A 20,608-nucleotide genomic window follows, 5' to 3' on the forward strand; every position below is an offset into this window, starting at 1 on the left:
GAGAGGAGAGAAGGGAATGATTAATTTTGCTTGGGGAATAAACACATGGGCAAGGGGCATTGAAGCCCTCACACAGGAGGTGCCATTTGCACTAGGTTTAAAGAACAAATAGAATTTCATTATACCGGGGCGTACCTTGGCACTTGTCCTGAGAGTGGCAGATTGTCGTGAGCACAAGAAAAGGAATGTGACAGAGGCCACGGAGCCCAAATGCTCATGATATGAGAAGGACAGAGGTGACATCTGCAGTTGAAACACTTGTAGAGGCATATCTATGGTAAGTGCTCAGTCTGGTTGACTGAGTATATATAAAAAAAAAAAAAATACACACCAGAAAGCCTTCAAAAATATGGATGAAAATGTAAAAAAGACTACCAAACTCAGAAACCAAGAGAGCCGCTCTCTCCCCTTCAATTTCAAAACATCCTTTATTTATCAGACCTTTGAATAAGAATCACACACTCTGAAGAATAAAGACCCCGCCTCATTAAGTGTCATTTTAAGTTACTAATTGCTACCCACACTCCCTGGCACTCAGCGAATAGAGGTGCCATTCATTCCCCTCAGCTGCCTATTGATGAAGAACACAAGCCTCTAAAAATAGAACCACCATCAAGAAGGATGCTTAGACCATCCCCAGGGGTTCCTTGTGCGTTAGAACTCCTGTCCTTTCCCACCTCCTCTGGCTAAATCACCTTAGTAAATAAAAGCCCAAACAGTAGTGCCTCCAAAATAGTGAGACGCCAAGAGCTTAAGTATTTGATTTGGACAAACAAACACTTAACTCCACTTAGTTCTTTCTACCTCCAAATCCTCAAATTATGAAGAGTGAAAGCTTGTGTCCCCTAAGGAGGAGAGAAGAGAGCTATCAATGGCCTCTTGGACATTTCTGTCGCCTGATGATCTCCTGGTGTTTTAGTGGTTAGTTTTGCCATATTTAAATTTCCCCACTTGGGCAGGGTCTAGAGATTAGTGAGAAGCCCCCCCTCCCAGAGCATGATCGCTAGAAAGCCAGCAAGGGGGTCGATTCTCAAATTGCAATGAATGTTTCAAGAGGCCATCTAAACTTCACAGAAATGAGGATTATGACCCTGAGAAAGAGACTGACCACAGGAAATCACCTTCACTCCTGCTTTTGAAAACTCACATTGCTAATGAGGAGAGCTGCACGCTCATTTTGGATCCCCGACGTCTCAGCAGCGAGGAACTTGAGAAAGTAATGTGTTCAGAGGGCAAAGCTGCTCTCCATGGCACAGTCACCCACCCCCACGTTCAGTCTTTCTCACGGTGCGGCTCCCCTTCCTGAGACTGCTGCAGATGGCATCTGCCACTCCAGGCAATCATTCTTCGGCAGCAGTGGCACTGTCGTTTACACTGTGAAGTGTGTCACAAGCTTCATATTTTTCGTCTTGGAGTGTCCTTTTACTGTTTTATGGCCACGGACCCTGGTAACTTCATACCTCTGGTTAAACCAAGAGATCAGCGACTCAACACTGACCTCCACTGGTTGACATGGAAATACCTAGCCCCTCTCTCCAAACTGTGGCCATTCTCACAGGGCAGCAGGGAGCCCTGGGCACTTGAAATGGGGATGCTAGCGTGGCTCTATTGCTTGAAATTTAAAATGATTATTAATCCACCTTCTAGGGGGTACATATTTAGATTCTGGAAAACTCTGATCCAACAGCAGGCTCTGAGATTACCATATTGGTGTGCCCCTGTGTCCTCTTTATTACCACAAACCACCAAGATCATGTAGCAGCATTTTTGCCTACAACAGGTTTGAGAGTTCAAGGTGGAATTCATAGGGGTCTGAGAAATTGAGGTCACTCTGTTTCCTTAGTAGTGTTACTAAGGGATACTCATTTGCCAACTGATTTATTATCACCTTTTAAATGCCTCAAACTCCGATTGTGGTCATTGTAACCCCATTTTCAGTTGCCATGATAACCTCATCTACATTCTCGGCTTGTTCCAGGTGCCACGTTGCTAATACCTTGGTGGGCCTCAGAAAAGTGGGCAAAGGTGGCCTGTTGAATGAGTGCCATGTTATGGTTTGGATATAGGGTATCCTCCAAAGGCTACTGTGTAAATGTTCAGAGCTAAAAATGATTCAATTATGAGAGCTGTTGCCTAACCAGTGGATTAATCCATTTGATGGATTAATAATTTGTATGGGGTGGTAACTACAGGAAGGCAGAGTGTGGCTAGAGGAAGTAGGTCATCAGGGGAGTGCACTTGAGGATTATATCTTGTTCCTGTGACTTGTCCCCCCTCTTCCTGGCTGTCCTGAGCAGGTTTCCTCTGCCATGCCCTTCTGCCATGATGTGCCACCTCACTGGGCCCAAAGCAATGGAATTGGCCGACCACGAACTGAACCTCTGAAAGTGTGAGCCAAAATAATCTTCTTCTCTCTAAATTGTTCTTGTTAGGTATTTTGGTCACAGTGACAAATAGCTGGCTCACACAGCCACCAATGCTGGATGTGTTTCTCTCCCTGGGGGTAGTCAGAATTTGGAACCAGACAGAGTTTTCTAAAGAGGTGCAAGGCAAAGTCAACAAGGACACCTCTGCCTACAGAAAAAAACCTGGACCTGGCCTGCTGCATTTCAGTTCAGAGCAGCCCATCTGGAATCTGGCTACTTGTTGCTTGTGATGGAAGCCTGACAGGCCTCCACCCAGGAGTGCGTGGTAGGTGAAGAGAGCAGTTGGGGGAGGAAGCACCTGCCATCTGGTCCCACTAAGCAGAGTAGGTCAGAAAGGGCTGAGCCAAATAACTCAACAGATGTCCCTTGGTATCCAGAAAACTTGAGCCCAAAACAAAACTGTCAGCTAGCAAACCTGTTTCTTGATGTTGATATCTGCATTTGCCTATGTCAACAACTATGCAGTGATGAATTTTAAGCAGAAATTTTAAAATGTGTGTTTTCCACCGATACCAAAAATGGAGTGAAAAGATAGATATATTTGTTGCTTCAATGCCCTTTAAAATATACTTTTATTTAATTTCTGAATACGTAATACATATTCATGTACTAAACTTAAAAGGCACCAAATAAAAAGTAACTCTCTTATCCCTGTCCCAGGGACAACCAGCTCCCTGCCGAGTTGGCAGTCATTTACTTAATGATATGTAGATCCTTCCAAACACAGTTGATGGATGTGTGTGTGTGTGTGTGTGTATAATGCAATTTTGATGCCAGATTATTGATACTTTATGTCTTGTCTTTCTTTCCACATGACAATATACCTTAAAATAAACTTCCATATCATTACATAAAATATTGACTTTTTAGTTGTTTTATATGGCATTTCATTGTATTGTGTTCTAAATTTATTTAATCTGTGCTCTCCTGAAAACATCTAGGCAGTTTCAAAGTTTTTACATTCATAAGTAAGATCTTAATAATTCACTGGTTCATAATCACTTCACACATTTGCAAATATATCTGTAGGAAAAATTCCTGGAATTGAAATTGTCAAGTTAGAGGTAGATACATTGTTTATTTTAAAAAATGTTGTCAAATTCTGATATTATGTCAATTTATATTCCAACCATCAGTATAAATGGCTGGCTCTTGCTTTCCTCATGTACTCAGTTTATCAAAAAAAAAAAAAAAAAAAAGTACTGATCTTTGCCAATCTGCGATGAAATGATAATTTCTTATAGTTTAACTTGAAATTCTCTTACTTTTAGTGATTTAATATTGCTTTGTTTTCTTTTATTAGATTGTTAGACTTTTTGATTTATAAGAACTCTATTTTAGAATATTCTATATTAAGAAAATTAGCCTGTTAAAGTGTGTCAAATATGGTAGCTACCAGCCACTATGGCTCTTTGAGCATTCAAAATATGGCCAGTACAAGTGGAGTTATCCAGTAAGCATAAAACACACAACAGATTTCTTAATATACACAAAATAAAGAATGAAGATATTTCACTTACAATATTTTGTGTTACTTGTTGAAATACTTTGGATTTTTCAAGCTAAACACACTATTAAAATTTATTTCACCCATTTGTTACATAGCCTAATTACAGTATTAGAAAATTTAGAATACATATGTGTCTTGCACTGTATCTCTGTTGGACAGTGCTAGTCTAGGAGTTACAATTTTGTTTAATAGGGTTTCGTGTTCACCATATTTGTGCAATATTTCTACTCATGTCCTATTATTTGAGTTTCCTTCTTTGGGAACACCAGTTACGTGTATATTTGAGTTATGCTGTTTGCACTACCTGCCAATCATATAATCCTTTTAAACTTCCTGTGTGTTTATTTATTCTTTTTACTAGCATTTCCCCAGTCCTCTTCCATATCCCTTCCTGTTTTTTCAGCATCTCCTGCGTGTGTGAATTTGCCAATTTGACCTTTGTTCCTGTGATATTTGTTGGTTTTTGTCTTTTTTCATATCTTCCCTTAATACTACTGGCACATGCCTAATTTAACTCTATTGTTTAGGTTGTTTCCTGTGAAATTGCTGATAGGTGACTTCACTCGTTTTCATCAAGGACATTTGGTCACAATGTTCATCTGCCTCATGGGGCACTTTTCTAGTGAATAATTCTTGGTTGCTGTCTTGGTTTTCTTCTTTCTTTCCTCCCATCTATTAATATTTTTGTTAGATCCTGACTGATTCTTTTGATCATTCACAATAGAATAAGTTTTTCCTGAAATTAGCTCTTTCTAAAAGGCTTCTGTGAGAAAGTATATGTCATGTTCCAGCTGGTGGGGGTTTTTCTTATGTTGGGTTTAGAAGTTGGTTATTTTCACCTTTATTTATTCATTCATTTTTATCAGAAACTTTGGGCCATTCACAAAGCAAAGTCTCTGTGCTCCTCACTAACATACCAATCGTGCTGCTTCAAGTATCTCTCTCTCTCTCTTTTTTTCCCTATGACTTCTCATTCAGTTTTATTTCACCTTATCTTTCTGGAAAACTCACAAGTTTGGGGTCCAGGGACACTCTCATTCAAGCTAATGTCTTTCTTGCTATAGAACAAGGTCAGCAAGCTACAGCCTCCTGACTTGTTTTTATAAATAAAGTTTTATTGAAACATAGCCATGCCCCTTTCTTTATCATAATGATTGCTTTAGTACTAACAGCATTGCTGAATTCTTGTGGCAGACAGTATGTGGCTTACAAAGCCTAAAATATTTACCATCTGGCTACCTAAGGGAAAAATAATGCTGGCCCCTATTGTAAAAAGCTGAGTTTACATTTCATTTATGTCACCTGGAACTGTGCACTTATGACTTTTTCTGAGCTCCACATCCAAGGGCATCCTGCTCTGGAGCTTCTGATGTCCCTGTTTGACCTTCCCCGATTGTCTAAATCAGTCTGTCTCTCTCTCTCTCTCTCTCTCTCTCTCTCTCTCTCTCTCCACCACCATCACCACCATTCCTGCCATTTCCTAGTTTCACAAAAGATAGGCTATGCATTACTGTTTTTCTTACATTGGGTGGTTTTTCTGAGATGCAAGTGAGAAAATACTTTCTCTACATGTGAAAATTAGAAGTTATCAGATAATATCCCAAGAAGCTGGTTTTTTGTTCACTTCTTTGGTGGGTTTTGTTTTCACCATTTGAGAGACATCCTAGCATACTAATATCTTCATCCTAAATATATGTAGATCTTTTCTCTTTAATTTAATGATTTTAGGACACTCACAATTCTTCTTAAGTATAATTATTCTCTCAATGGAGAACATAAACACAATTTTTTAGAAGCCTTAGTAAAATTTGCTTTGTAGTTTCCATTGACCTAAATTCTGACTCAATTAAAGTAGACAGTGCAAAGTAATATTTAGCACTTGAAACTTCTCCAGTAACTGTAAATAAAGATCTGCTGCAAATATTTTTAAATAGATGAAAATAATCTTTTAAGCACTCCCAACTTCACCCTCAAATTCTTCAAGTAAGTCTTGTTTAGTTATATATTGGGCTTATTTGAAAATTAAGCCAAAATTGTTTGATCTTTATTGTATATTTACCCCAAGCCATAGGGTCCCAATATCTTTGCAAAGTTTAATTACACATTACCTACAAATGTAATTTTTAAGATGAAGCAAAATTCCTGCTGTAATTACACTTTATAGTACTTCATGCCTGTTTCTCTGCTGTTGGCTTTTCTGCTGATTAAGAATAGCCTGCTGCTGCAAGCTACCAAAGTGCTAATGTTGTTAAGATGTATGTGAGAATCCATTCGTAGCTTAGGCTGGCATCTTAAAGATGTCAATTTTTAAATAAATTTTATCTAACTTGTAATTTTGTAATCATTAATAGATTTCAATGCACTTTAATATATGAGCCAAAACGTTAGAGATATAAAATGATTTTATACTAGCTTCTTTAAGAAGATTTCAGCTACTTCTTGGACTCTTGCTTCATTCTCTTTCTGGATTTCATGTATGCCATTTATCTACTAATGATGATTGCCAAAAATAAACAGATCAGAAGGGAGAAGGAGGAGAAGGAAGAAGTGGGTAGAAGAAGAAAAGAAAGAGAAAGAGAAGGAGGGAGGGAAGAAGGAAGGAAGGAAGGAAGGAAGGAAGGAAGGAAGGAAGGAAGGAAGGAAGGAAGGAAAAAGCACGCAATAGAATTCGACATTTCCCTGCCTTTTCTTGTTCTTCTGAGCATCAGAACCCAGGTACCCCTTACCTACAAATTCTTTTTTCAGACATAAATTTCCTTTTTGACTATTGAGTTAAAAAATATGTATTATAATTTTCAAGGATAAGAGAGTTTTTCATTGGGAAATCCTGAAGTCAGATTTGCCTTAAAAAAAAAAAAAAAAAGGAAAGGGAATTATAGGAATTCTTTTATGGACATTTCAGGAAACCTGAAAGTCTGAAGTGAAGGGAAGAAAGAAGGAACCACAGGGATCTTCTCATCTCCAGCTCACAAAGTCTCCCTGGGCATCGCCAACCTCAGTCCCTCTGCTTCTGATTGATCTCCAGTTTGCTGGGGGGGAGTAGAGGCAGAGAGAAACCACCCCACAGCCTAGTCTAAGGAGGTCATTGGGAGTTCATCTCCCAAAGGAGATAAAGCCAGGAAGAAAGGACTTTCTTTCTAAGAGAAGGGATCATGTGTGCAAAGGCCAGGGGGGATGATGGCTGAGACGGGGTCATGGCAATGCGAAGGTGACCGCTGACCTCCCGGAGAACACTTTCAATTCAAGGGGGAGTGGGTGAGGTCCATTCCACTAGGCATCACACTGTGAAGTCTTTAGCTTTGTAGACTTATTGGGAACTCAAAGATCATGAAGAAATGAGCAACACCAAATGCAGCTTTAGCTTTATCAGAAATAAAGAAACACAGCTGAGCCCTTCTTCATACCAGTCGGCCATTTGTCATTTGTGCACCAAGGCAAACCTACGAGATGGAAATGGAGATGTTTGGGTACAAGTTGCTCATCTGAATCTGAACAGAGCACTTTCCAAGCATCTACCCTACCCTGAGGGAACCACAGCATCACCAACCAATATGGAGTTCAGCATGTCCACATCCATCCAATGGGTGCTTGAAGCAGTTGGAAAAAACTAGGTGACTGTGTGTGGGGACATCCATTCTGTGCTTTTGTTTTATTTCAATATGCATTTATTGACTCAAATATACACATTTCTGTGATGTTGGAAGTACCTGAAATGAGAGAGTACTTTTGGAAGAAATGTACTTGAACATGATTGCTGTGAGAACAGAGTTCCTTATCTGCCTTGTACAGGACTCGCTTCAGTCCACAATAGGTGCCCAGGAGACACATGCAGAGTGATCGGATGAATGTGTGGATAAAAGGGAGACCCCTGGCCACCCCGTGTCTCCTGTATTTCTGTTATTGAGTTGGTAGAAGTGCCAATAAAGAAGATCAGAACTCCAAAAGGCAGAGTCAGTTTGGGGTAGATAGGGGTAAAAAAGAAGACTTATTTATAAATTGCATCTAGGAGTCAATTTGGGTATAATGTGATGTACTCAAATGAGAAATTGCTGATGTTTTTGCAAACAGAGCTTTCCTATAAAACCATGAGTTTTAAAATTCTCTCTTCATTTCAAAAGAAAAATGGAAGGAAGGAAGGAAAGAAAGAGAGAGAAGAAATAAAAGAAAGAAAATTAGAAAAGTCAGTAGGAATAAAAAGGGAAATAAAAAGCTGCAAAGAGAAACTACAATGGCGTCCTGGGGTATATTTTAAATTAGAAGGCACTTCAGCAAAATCACTGTGTTGAGGATGTTTTTAAATGGGATCAGTTCCCAGGTTCTCAGTCAATTCCACATTTCAGGGAGCTCATCTACGTACTCAGCTGACCTAAGCATGAAAATGATAACAGCCACTTGATGGACAGTCAGATAAAGCTTTGTGACTTTTCCTCACCAACCACCAGCCCCACTGGAGATATTAATCACTGCTGTTCCTACCTTGTACCCGATATTGAGAAAGTAAAACCTAAGAAATTCATTTTCATGTATTTAGGTCAAAGAGAGTGAGAGAGAGGTTTCACTCCGTCTATTCCAGAAAATATAGGCATCTTGGGACTGAGCATTTCTTTCAGCCCTTGCCCAAAGGTAATCACATTAGGAACATTGTATGCACTTGGGGTGATAAAAACCGAGCTGTGGTCTAACCTATTGCATAATTTTCATCCTAAAATTACTTTACACTGGACATAATGACCCCATCAGTCAACCTATCATCTGACCGGTTAAATGAAGTAAGAAAATAATCTCAGCTGGTCTCAGAGGAGTGTGAATTCAACTGCTTGAGGGGCTGAGATTTCCTGAGAGTTTGTTCTAGATCTCTGTTGGGCCAGCCAGCATTCAATCTTACCTTCCGCCTCCGCGGGAAAGGCCATCAGGCCAAGCGAGAAGTCGACTCTGATGAAGCTCGTAACCCGAGATGGAAACACTTAACCAAGCCAAACCAAAAAAAAAAAAAATTTTTTTCTTTTCAGTGGGTCTAATGCACATCAATTGTTCCTAATTAGGCAGTTTTACTTGAAAAGTTCTCCCCTGGTGCTGAAAGAGAGCTCTCCTAAGTGTCTGGGAAACAAAGGTATGCAGGACCCCAAAGTCAGAGTTCATTGAAAAAATCACAGCTGCATAAACAATGTTGGCTCGCTACAAGGAGAAAATCTATAGTGTTTGTCAGGAAAAAGCAAACACCTTAGGGACTCTGTGACACAGTGTCACACTTGATGATCCTTCGAGCATGTAGTATGAGAACAGATCAACAACAGAAGCAGCTTGTTTGTGATGTCTGGGGGTAGCAATTTTTTTTTTAACTTGACCCATTATTCATTTCACATTTCAGGATGACTTTACATGCAGACCAATTAGACTTCTGTGGGTATCAGGATAAAGAATCTAGGGGGATGGATCCTTCACCACCTTATTTGCTATGCTTTCTTTCTGAAAGAGAATAAATTTTCCTCCAAACACACAAGCAACAAAAAACTAGATTCTCTGGAGAATTTCACTGATGGTAGCCATCCACTCAGGGAGCTATTGCCTCCTAGGTCTAGAATTTTGGTCCTGTCTTCTAACAACGTTCTCCAGATGGACCTCAAATTTCATGCAGGGCTAAACTCGGTTCCAAAACGAATCCAAAATTCCCATCCTTAAAAGAAAGTCCATTAAATAAAATAAAAATATATTTACTGCCTAATATCACTCTTATTTTCTAAAAGAAATTAACTTTTTAACAACAAAGAGAAGGACAGAAAAACTAAGCCTAAATTTCTCAAAAGGACGACAGCCTTTGACTGAATACGTTTAGCCGTGGGACCACACACTCTGGCTCCTCAGTCCCTCTCATTTCACTCCTGAAAGTTGAAGCCTGTGTTAGGAACTGGCCGGGACTATCAAACTGGCATGTAGGATTTGCTGGCCAGGGGAAGGTCCACAGGGAGCCTCCTGTGCCAAGGGCCGTCCAAAGGGGAGGTGTTGTGCTATCCACACAGAGCCTTCCATGCCGTTAATCATATCTCAGCAATCTGTAAGTGTTTCATAAGAGCCTTGGGAGGAATTCAACTGTTGTGAATTTTTTAGTTTATTTAAAAGCTTGGCAAATTTATATTTAACACCCCTAGAGTCTTAAATCTCGACAGTCCCATGGAATTTCAAAGAGCTTAATGATGTTTTCTTCTGAATGACCTTGACCCCAGAAATTCACTTTTAAAAATAGTGTTTCTGTAAAAAGGATTCTAAACATTTTCAGAATCACTTGTGGTACCAGTAAAAGCATGTAGGACTTGTGATTCTATACAAGAAGCTTTGTGTTTAGGTTTGTGCATATGCAGGTATGTGTGTTTCATGCGTGTGTGTGTGTGTGTGTGTGTGTGTGTGTATGTGTGTAAACATATACACACTTGTGAAGTTAGGTGCACCTGCCAGGGAGACATCTACTTTTGTGAGGAGTCCAGGACCCTGCAACTTGTTGCTCTGACCCTAACAGATAAACTTCATTCTCTTTTGGTCCTTTATAAGGAGCATCTAATAGGAAAGGGAAATGCAGCTTCAGAGCCTGTAGGCAGGACACAATGTTAAGGATCCGGAGAAAGCCTTTAGGATGAGAAGCAACCAGAAAATTGAGAAGAAGAGCACTGAGAAGATGTTGTCCCCCTAGGCAACAACTTTCCTAAAATGAGTCCTCGGGCCTCCAGGGGCCTGTCTATACCGAGCAGTCCTGCTCTTGAGCTTTCTCCTGGACACAGCACTCTTATCTGTTTAACAGAAAGGCTCAGAATTGGCTGGGCCTTCTGTCCTAGAAAGGATGTGATGATTGGTATTTCTGAGAGGGAAATTTGCTCACCTGCAAAATGTTCTTGGCAGGGACTTTTGTGGTTTGGCCCAGGGAGAAAAAGGGCCCATCCAATGGTTTTAGCATTGACGTTCCCTTCCAGCATCGCCAGCCTTCCAGCCATGACCACATGGTCTGGGGATGCTGAGCTAAGTGTGGGAAGACTAGCTACCCCAACAGCCTGCTGTGTTTGTTTTAGAGCTTTTAAATGTAAGGCTGGATCAGGAGTGAGGGGAACTGGACCCACCTCCTGCTTTATGTTTAAAAATCTGTAAAGGGGGAGAAAGTTGGTGAATATTAGTGTTTTGTTTTTATTAATTTATTTACAGTATTTGACCTTTTCTTCTGTAGCAGAATTCTGTTTTAAATAGAAATGCTATTTGAAAGTTGGCTTAAATAATAAACTTGGAGCCAGACTGATGCTAGGGAGAAGGACCTGGGGAAAGGGGCACTGGATCCCAGGCAAGAGGCAGGCCACCCCGTGGGCCTTGCCTACTTCATCCATTCTGAGAACCTTCTTGTGAGACCTCAGAAGAAGATGGCGTTCAACAGATGTCCTTGCAGCCCTCACGTCCGCTGACTCCCAGTAGTATCACAGAAAGCTCACTGGGTATGCATGTGTGGTGACCGTCTCAAAGGTAAGAAAGGCCACGGCAAGATCCACAGTTTACTTGAAACTAAGCACATGGCAAGCAATTATTAAAGTCCTGCTAACTTACATCTGGGGGACACAGGCTGATACCAAAACCACATTGGCAGAAAGGGGCAAACCTTAGTCTACTGAATAAGAACAAATGGCTTTCAATCAATCATGAATGAGGTTCAGAATAGAAGGGAGAACAGTGGAGTAGGAGAAAGAGAATAAGGGGGCAAGAGGAGGGACAGAAAAGGAGAGAAACAACAGAATAGAATTTACCATTTGATGTCATGGGCATGTATGAACATCACAGTGAATTCCACTTTATGTATAACTATAATGCACCAATCAAAACATTAATCAATTAAAAATAATAATTGGGATTCAGAGTATAACTTGTTAATATACACATGAATAACTATATACAGTTCTTATATGCATAAATCTAATTCATAGATAGATAAAATAATGGAGGAAATTTTTGACATGAAAGTAACAAAAGCTATCAAATGATAGGAAAAAACACGCATCTTGAAATTAAAACTTATGTTTAAAGTTTGTTTTGAACTGTTGCTTGTGAAAAACCAAAGTCCCCGGAAAAGATAAAAAGCCAAGTCAGTCCTTCCTTTTCCCTCTGAGGAGTCCACAGATATCAGTACTCTGTGTGGTGGTTTGAGAGCTGGGTCATGCCTAAGATAGGCTTACATTGGTTCATGAGTTCTACCAAAAACTCTGAAAGTCTTGGGAAGAAGAATAACATGAGCTTAAATATTGTCCCTTGGACAATGAAGAAAAAAAGTTTGTAATTTGTTTGCAGTTTTTTTATGTCCAATAAAAACAACTTAAGGCAAAAGAGCTGTTTGTAAATGTTAAAGTGGCAACTCTGGAATTATATGGTAAATTAAACACATGTTTTATGGCTCAGCCATCTTAAAACAACATGTATTACTTTGCATAAATTCTGTTTATTTTTATGATATATTTATTTCTTACAAACCATACCAAATTTGTGAATAAATGGAAATGGAATTTCTAGAAGATATTTTTCCTAGAAAGGTATTATTATTTAATTTAAAATGAAAGAACAAGGGCTATATTTTGATCTTTGAAATAAATAACCAATTTATCTTAAAGAGCCTGAGCTCCCAGACTGCATTTAGAATAATAAAAACAAAAATACAAAAATGACATTTAAGCAATACATATTTTTTAAAAAATTATATTGAACTTCAACATGATTTTTTAAATTATCAATGGATTTATGGTAGGAGATCAAATAAGCAAAATTTTTTCCAGGTATGGTGGTATACATTTGTCATGCCAGCAACTCTGGAGACTGATGCAGGAGGATTATAAGTTCAAAGTCAGCCTCAGCAACTTAGTGAGGCCCTAAGTAACTTAGCAAGACCCTGTTCTAAATGAAAAATAAAAAGGGCTGGGATGTGGCTCAGTGGTTAAGTGCCCCTGGGTTCAATCCCCAGTACCACCAAAAAAAAAAAAAAAGGAAAAGAAAAGAAACAAAAGAAAAACAGACTTTGAGAAGAAGCAAATGAAACAAATAGAAGTTGAGTTCTTGAGTCCTTAGCACTTCTCTACAACCCAATATAGTTTCAGTCCAGGAAACGTGACGAAACCATCCTTCCTATCCATTCATCCATCCATCCATCCATCCATCCATCCATCCATTTTTCATTTCCACCTTTAATTCCTTGATTCTCTGTTTACTTCAGGGAGACAAAGAATCCATACTATCTCTCCCATTCCCTCTTGTAAAGTAAAAAGAAAAACCATAATGAGTTTTCTATTTGGCAAACTCTTCACTATAAGAGTGATTCGTTAAGAGCTTCCCTCTTTTTCTCAGGAGCTCATTTTATTTGTATTGAACGCTTTAAAAAGATATAATAAAAACAAAAATCTCTGAGTAATTATGATGCAATAATCGTTAGTGCTTAGAAAACTCATAAGGGGATCTGTTAGGTACGTAATCATTACTTAGAGTTGCATGTCATTCTGAAATTTCTGATTTCTATGGATGCCCATTGTTAATGGGGAAATATTTGTACTCAAAGCTCTTTTGAACCTGTATTTCAATCTATTGAAATGGGTAAAGGAAATTAAGAGGCACAATGGATGATTATGTTTATTGACACAAAAAAATCACTCACAGATACAACTCTACTGAATTTACTAGGTGTTTTCAATTTTTTTTTTTTTTTAATTGTTGATGGACCTTTACTTCATTTATATGTGGTGGTGAGAATTGAACCCCATGCCTCACACATGCTGGGCAAGCACTCTACCACTGAGCCACAATCCCAGCCTGGGTTTTCAATTCTTTTTCAGCTATTTCCAACCTGATAAGAACAACTATTGAGAGTAGGTTCATTCATGAAAACATGTTTGTATGGTGTGGAATAAATGGTAACTGCATCAGAGTTAGGATTATGTAAGGTAGGAATGTGTGTTTACAGACGCTTTGGGTAAATTTAAAGTACACTGTCCCATGGGCTCAATTCGGTTGCCTGTGAATTTGGGAATACTTTCTGACTTAAGGGTGCAACATTTTCTCCAGAAAAATCAAAATCCAGAGAACAGGAGCAAAACAGCCTTCTGTTCAACTTTGTGGCCGTAATTCTAGCCCCATTCACTTTGGAGCTCCTGACTAAATAGCAAAGCTACCCTCTTTTGTATAAAAAGATTAAAAATTTGGTTTTGAAAATAAGAAATAGTCTTTTAAAAATTTTATATTGGTGCATTGTAATTATACATATTAGTGGGATTCATTGCTAAACATTCATACGTGCATATGACATAATTCGGTCAATTTCATTTCCCAGTATCTCCCTTTCTCTCTCCTGATCCCGCCTCTAGTCCCCTTCCTCTATTTTACAAGAACAGGAAGTATTCTTAAGTTGATTACAAAAGAGTGCAGAATTTCAAAATGTAGACTAAGATAGGTGTTACTGTAGTAAGCATTGAAATTTAATTAATCAAAGGGGTGAGGGTAATTACATCAACAAGTTTTGTCTCATTATTTTCCTTTTAGTCCTTCAATAAAACTTGCTGCAGGATAAAGAAAATGGATAGAACTTTATTCATATTTCCTCTGGGCATGAATATTTACCCAACATGAGCATGAACAGAATTCCTGCCACACACACACTTTGTTATGATTTGAATAGGAGATATCCCTCCAAAAAACCTCCTACTCACGCAGAAATATCCAGAAGTAAATGATTAGATTGTGAAAACTATGACCTAACTGGTCCATCTTAATTTGAATGGACCCGCGTAACTGTAAGCAGGTGGGGTGTGACTGGAGGAGGTGGGTCACTGGAAGCGAGCCCTGGAAGGGTACATCTTTCCTGCAACCCTTTCCCTTTCTCTGCTTCTGGACCCTGCCACCAACTGAGCAGCTGTCCTCTGCTCGGCTCTTTCTCCATGATGTTCTGCATGGCCTTGAAATGAGTCACCCAAAGAAATGGAGTCACACATCCATGAGACCTCTGAAATTGTGAGCTTCCTCTAAGTTGTTCTTATTTGGTGTTTTAGTCACAGAGACTCAAAAGCTAACGAAAACACACACACAGTTAAAGTCTCAGTTGCACAGGAAATGGATGTCCAGCAAATATCATGTGATTTGAGACTGGAAGAGTGACAAGGGAATAGATGAAATACAGAGTGAAAAGAACGGAAGACCAACATCTGTTAACTCTATGCATAAAACAATATTTGGACACAAACTACATAATGTAATCAATAGTTTTATTAGTGTGTTTGTCCAAATTTTGAGATAAATGGCCACAGAATTCTATGAAAGACAGCAGGAACTTAAGGGATGAATAAAGACTGACAGACAGGAAAGTGTCCAAGACAAATTTGGAGGTCTGAATGAGATTATTTATCAAAAAGCTGTCCCATCAGCACTTCCCAACCATTATAAAACAGCAGGACAATCTTCATGGGTGAGGATAGCTTATTTTGTATTTGAATAAATTAACAAACCAACCAAACTTATTGGATGAACTCTTAAAGGTGAGAATGTGAACATCCCCAGGGATATTGATTTTCCACATTTCCCATTGCTTTCTGCACGTATGGAATTACAGCATCAGGCTCAGTGTACTTTCTACGTCCCCTTTCTCCTAGTCCCTGACACATTGTGTGTTCTAACCTTGGGCTGTACTCCTGTACTCCTGTTTCATTCAGAGCTACAGTGACACTTGCTGAAGGTAAGAGGCATTTGCAAAATCTCCTCATTGCACCAAGTTAACCCAAAGCTGTTTCTTGCAACTGGTTGCTAGGGTCGGTGAACATTTGTGTGCTTCTTCTGCCAGATACCACTATGCTCTACAGACTGTTCCTAATACTTCTATAAAGAAAAAGAAAACAAAGCCATGATTATTACTAAAGACATCATTGAGGTAAGGGGGGAAAAGTCAGTGATATTCCTAAGCCAGGAAAGGTTTAGGACTTATGACTGTGAATATGGAGCAGATGCAAGCTTTGTCTGCAAGGAGAGACATGTATAGCCGGTTGTTCTGCTTTGAACATTATTTCTACTAAGCATAGCAGTAAACTCGTCAGTGAGGGTCTCTGATAACACACACCGGGGCTACAACAGCCCAGACCTCTGGTTCTGACACGAAGCTAAATGAAAGCAGGACTGCAGTAATTTTTGGCCACAGAATGGAACAGTGGGATCTCTGATGAGAATACCCAGATGACATGGAACGCTTATTAGTTGAAGTTCTGTTGAATTAAATGTGTCTTAAGACTCATGGATCCATAGTATTTTTAGTCTTTCTCAGATAACATTTGTTGCACAAGGATCTGGCAGCAGATATGATGAAAAATAGGAAATACAGCCAACTGTTGAAGGGGATTTTAAGACATGAAAGACTTGATTCTTGCAGTCCATTATTCTGTCTGATGTAAGTATCTGTATGGTTTCCTGTTCTCTTTATGGCTTATATATGAGGTGTTCCCCAAAAGCTCATGTGTGAGACAATGCAAGAAAGTTCAGAGGTGAAATGCTTGGGTTATGAGAGTTTTAACCTTATTCTATTAGGAGCATTAATCCCCTAATAGGGATTGACTGGGTGATAACTGCAGACTATAGATAGAGTGTGGCAGGAGGAAGTGAGTCATAGGGGGTGGGGGGGTATGCCTTTGGGGTTTATATTTTTTTCCTGGAGAGTAGAGCACTTCTCTCTGTTTCCTGGTATCATGTCCTGAGCTGCTTAACTCCACCACATGCTTCCGCCATGATACTCTGCCTCACTGGAGGCCCGTGCAATGTAATCAGCCATCTTTGGGCTGAGATCTCTAAAACTATGAGGGACAAATAAACTTTTCATCCTCTAAAATTGTTCTTGTTGGGTCTTTTGGACACAGCACCAAAAAAAAGCCGACTGAAACAATGGTCCTTGAATTAGTGTAAGGCATGCAATTGGAAAGATGTAGAATAAGGCTGATCTGGGAGTTTTTGAAGTTTCCAGAAAAGTAGAGAAGTCAGTGAGGAGGTCATCTAAGGACCAGAGAAGGGGGATAGGGACCATTTGTGTCACTAGCTTATTCAGTTCTACTTAAAAAGTCCCCAGGATAGCCCCTATCTTCACTCCATAAGTTAACATGATTCTATCATTCAGAAAACCATTGCAATGGATCATCTAAATAAAGATAAGCATTCCAGGCAACAGGAGGATGAACTATTTCAGGAAATTCAGTGGAGAAAATATCAGAGGACTCATATTGTTTTTCAGAATTATGAAAAGGCATCCACAACCTGTCTTCATCAAAGGGGCACATATTGCTGAAGGTCTTACAACAAACAAACAAACAACAACAAAACCCTGAAGGATGACTAGGAGTTAAGGTAGAAGAGAGAAAAGTTTGCAAAGAAAATGGTCACTCTTCAGAGTGATCTAGACAGGCTTAACCATTGCTAGGGTAATCATCACAACCACTTACTGGTTGCTACATGATTGTTTTTAACTTGACATCTGGTTAAAAAGAGCTGATCAATTTAATCCTTAAAATTATACTTTTCTTTTTCCCCTTTGGCTTCGCTATTGATCAAATACATAAGATTTGGAGAACTTCTACTGAGATCAAAATCTTTTGTTACCAAAAAAAAAAAGCCTTAACAGACTTAACCACAAAATTTATACATCTTCATTCATCAAATATTTATTGAGCTGTCCTCTGTGCCAGGCTTTGCTGCTGTACTGGGAACACAGCCACGAATAACATTTCTGGTGCTTACATTCTAAGTGAGGAAAGACTGGTGTATTAGTTTCTTACGGCTGCTGCAACAAATTACCATAATTGGGCAGCTGAGAATCACAGTTCCAGAGGTCAGACATCCAAAATCAAGGTGTCTCTAGGGCAGCACTCCTTCTGGAGGTCCTATAAGAGAATCTAGGTGTTTTCTCTTCCAGCTTTTAGTAGCTGTGGACTTTCCTTGACTCATGGACACACCACTCCAACTTTCCTATGTAGGCAGGACTTCCTTCTCTTTTGCCTATGTTGTCTCCCTCTGCCTCTTCCTTTTAAATGGAGGAAGAAAGATGTTTCTGAAGGTGCAAAAGAAAATCCAACAAAGCCAAAGGAACTTGAAGATGGTTGTTATGGCTTAGAAAGGAGGTGTTCCCCAAAAGACAATGCAAGAAAGTTCAGAGATGAAATGATACCATTACGCTCTGCGGACATTTCCTAGTGTTTCTAGAAGGAGAAAGAAAACAAAGCCATGATTATTACCAAAGTCATCAGCAAAGTAAGGGAAAAAAGTTAGTGGTACTTCTATGCCAGGAAAGATTTCGTGATTTATGACTATGATGGTGCTTAGAGTCCTGCCAGATAATTCCAAACAATACCATTGCAATATCCTTAAGGATCTTTGATGCCATCTAGTACTCATTTTTTGCCATTTTGATAATAATCACAGGTTCCCTGCTTTAGGACATATATTTTGGAGGCCACCATTTAACCATGATAATAAGAAATGTGTTCATAAATAAGTTCAGACCATTACAAGAGCAATAAAGAAAGCAAATCAGAGAGAAAAGATAAGAACGTGATAGAGAATGCTATTTTCCTTAAGCGGGTGAGTGGGAACCTTCACAATGAGGCAGCCCTACAGCAGAGACCTACTTGAAGTAGACAAGAGGAAAAGTTTTCAGGCAGAGAAATGAATAAATGTAAAGGCCCTATGATTAGCTGTTGTGTTTGAAGAGGTGAGGGTGGAGAAGAGGCCAGTGTTTTAGAATAGAAGTGCAGTAGGTACGAGTCAATAAGGTTGAATTTGAGTTTAATTCTTAGTAAAAAGGGAAATCCTCAGTCATCAGTGGGCTTATATCAGAGGAGTAATTAACTTGATTTCTATTAGTGTGGCGGTTGAGTGGATAGATGAGAGAGCCAAGGCAAGGAGGTGGCGGGACCATTTAGGGAGATACTACAATATTCCAGGTAGGAGATAATAATGCCTACAACTAGGGTAAGGGCCATCAAAGTAGGGAGAAGGGAGTGGGCATGAGATGTACTTTGAAGATTGAGCCATATGATTTGCTGTTTGAGTGAATAGAGTCAAGAGAGTAATGGAGGAGTTAGGATTGAATCTAATGGATTTTTGCCCATGTGACTAGAAAGATAACAGTCATAGTCAGCTGAGATTTGGAAGATGAGAAGAAGCAGATTTTGAGGATCAAGGATTCCATTTTGAAATTTAAAAAATGCCTTTTAGACATCCAAGTATGGATATTCTATAGTCGATTAGATACGGGAGCCTAGAAACATGCACCAGAATCTCTGCTCTTGAAATCATCAAGGAGTTAAGTATTATTAGAGAAGAGTACCAGAACTGATCCCCGAAGCACTCCAAAGCCAAGAAATTGGGAGCTTTGTGGAAGAACCAAAGACGTGTGGAGTGTGCCAGCGAAGAAATAAACCATGAAGCCTGCTGATCTAGAAACCAAACTAAGAAAGTGATCCAAGAAGAGAGCAAACGACCATGTCGAAAGGCACTTATGGATGGAGAAAGGTGAGGACTGAGACTTGTCACTGAATTTGTCAGTGAGGCAGTCCTAAAAGAATTGTGGGCACAAGATCCATTGGGAGTGAGTTCAAAAGGAAACAGGAAAAAGGGAATTGTAGACAACCAATTTGGGCAATTACTGCAATGAGTTTTGCTGTTAGTAGTAATTTTTTTTTTTTCAGGACTGGACAAACTATAACATATGCTGACTAAATGGTCCAATGGAGAAATGAAATTTGTTAATTTGGGCAAGAGAATGAGCGCAAGAGGGAAGTCAGTGAGTGAGACTGGACCAGATCCAGAGCCCAGTGTCCTTGCGTAGGAGCAAGACAGTCCCTTCTTAAAATAGACAAGTGCAAATATAGGTATATGGGTGCAAATGTAGGGTTGGAAGATCTGCTAGTGAGATGAGTAGCATAATCTGACAGCTTTCATTTTCCTTCTTCATTCTCAACTGATGCCTTTCCCTGAAGCAAAAGCATCAGTTGAGTATGAGGAGGTAAAGAAAAATAAAGTTAGAAGCTGTGAAACCACCTGAGAGAGTAAACTGTCAAAAACAGCAGCAAATTGTCTAGTGAGTTTTCTAGAACAGCCCTGTCATAGAAAGATGAAACAAGCCACCTCCGGAATTTTAAATTTTCTAGTAGTCTCATTGAAGATAAGAAGAAACAGTTACAATTAATTTTAATAACATAATTTATTTAATCCGATATATATAAAACATGATCACTCTAACACACAATCAGCGTTTTTAAAATATTGAGATAGTTTCGCTTCTTTGCCTTCTTTTAGTACAGTTTTCAAAAGCCAGTGTGCCTTTTATACACCTCAATTCAGAAAAAGCCACATTTGAAGTGCTTTAATAGCCACATGCGGCACACTGAATATCACAGATCTAGGAAACGAAATAGGGCTGCTGAAAAGCCCCAGGGCCCTTGGAAAAAGAGGAAAATGAGTAGTGGCATATATTTTTAAAAAAATCATTATACAAATTGGACCACAGGACATGATACACAGAAGTTAGGAGTGAGGTGAGGAGATGCAGAATTCAGGGGAGGGACAAAGGAAGCTTCTAGAACAGTCAAAGAAGTTTTAGAACTGTAGATGTTGTGCCACATCCTAAGAGGGCTAGAAGAATTCCTGC

The sequence above is a fragment of the Callospermophilus lateralis genome, chromosome 12 (genome assembly GCF_048772815.1).
Source record: "Callospermophilus lateralis isolate mCalLat2 chromosome 12, mCalLat2.hap1, whole genome shotgun sequence".
Taxonomy (NCBI): domain Eukaryota; kingdom Metazoa; phylum Chordata; class Mammalia; order Rodentia; family Sciuridae; genus Callospermophilus; species Callospermophilus lateralis.